Below are 616 nucleotides of genomic sequence, written 5' to 3'. Positions count from 1 at the left end.
CTGGAAAAAAATTGCAAAAGAAGCAAGTAAAACAATTTACAAATATTCTTAGTGAGTACCATTTATAGTAACAAATATGGGTTCAATTTTGCCAAAACAATATTATAGCCATTGAAGTTGAACTCTATAATTTTCAAACTTTCTTTGTTGTCTCATAGTCATTAGATATGAGGTGTCAGGATGGAGGCCCCTGCCTTCAGAATACTTAAAACAATTATTGAATAATAAAACAACAATTGCTGTATTTTGTTGAGTACTTTCTGCATGGTCATTTCTAAACTCATCACTTTATTTTCTTAAGACAACTCTAAGATGCTATCACTATTTAACTCTAATTTTAGATGGGAATTTTAAAGAGTTCAAACTATGTACCCAAAATCACCTTTCCTTGAATAGCTCTGGCAAGATTTATAAAGTTCATAACACTAATTATTAATAAAGAGATAAATGCATTTTTTGAGATAAACACATTTTCTATACAAAGAGGTAACCTGTACCTTAGACTAGAATAATCAACTGTAGGCACCAGATTATTTGGGATACAATCATTTTTCAAATATGCTCCATATTTTCCACAAATATGCCTGTGTTCTCCACAAATATTCCCATAATTTTG

General features: G+C 30.0%; 1 protein-coding gene across 1 annotated transcript in view; it reads right to left on the bottom strand.

The window, feature by feature from the left end:
* Window positions 1-616, bottom strand: part of AMELX (amelogenin, X-linked) — a 19,927-nt gene that overhangs the window by 9,507 nt on the left and 9,804 nt on the right. The window lies entirely within an intron of this gene.

Source organism: Bison bison, unplaced genomic scaffold (genome assembly GCF_000754665.1).
Source record: "Bison bison bison isolate TAMUID 2011002044 unplaced genomic scaffold, Bison_UMD1.0 scf7180017864518, whole genome shotgun sequence".
Lineage (NCBI taxonomy): Eukaryota > Metazoa > Chordata > Mammalia > Artiodactyla > Bovidae > Bison > Bison bison.
Note: the sequence above shows the minus strand (reverse complement) of the source record. Positions and strands in the feature narration are given on the sequence as shown.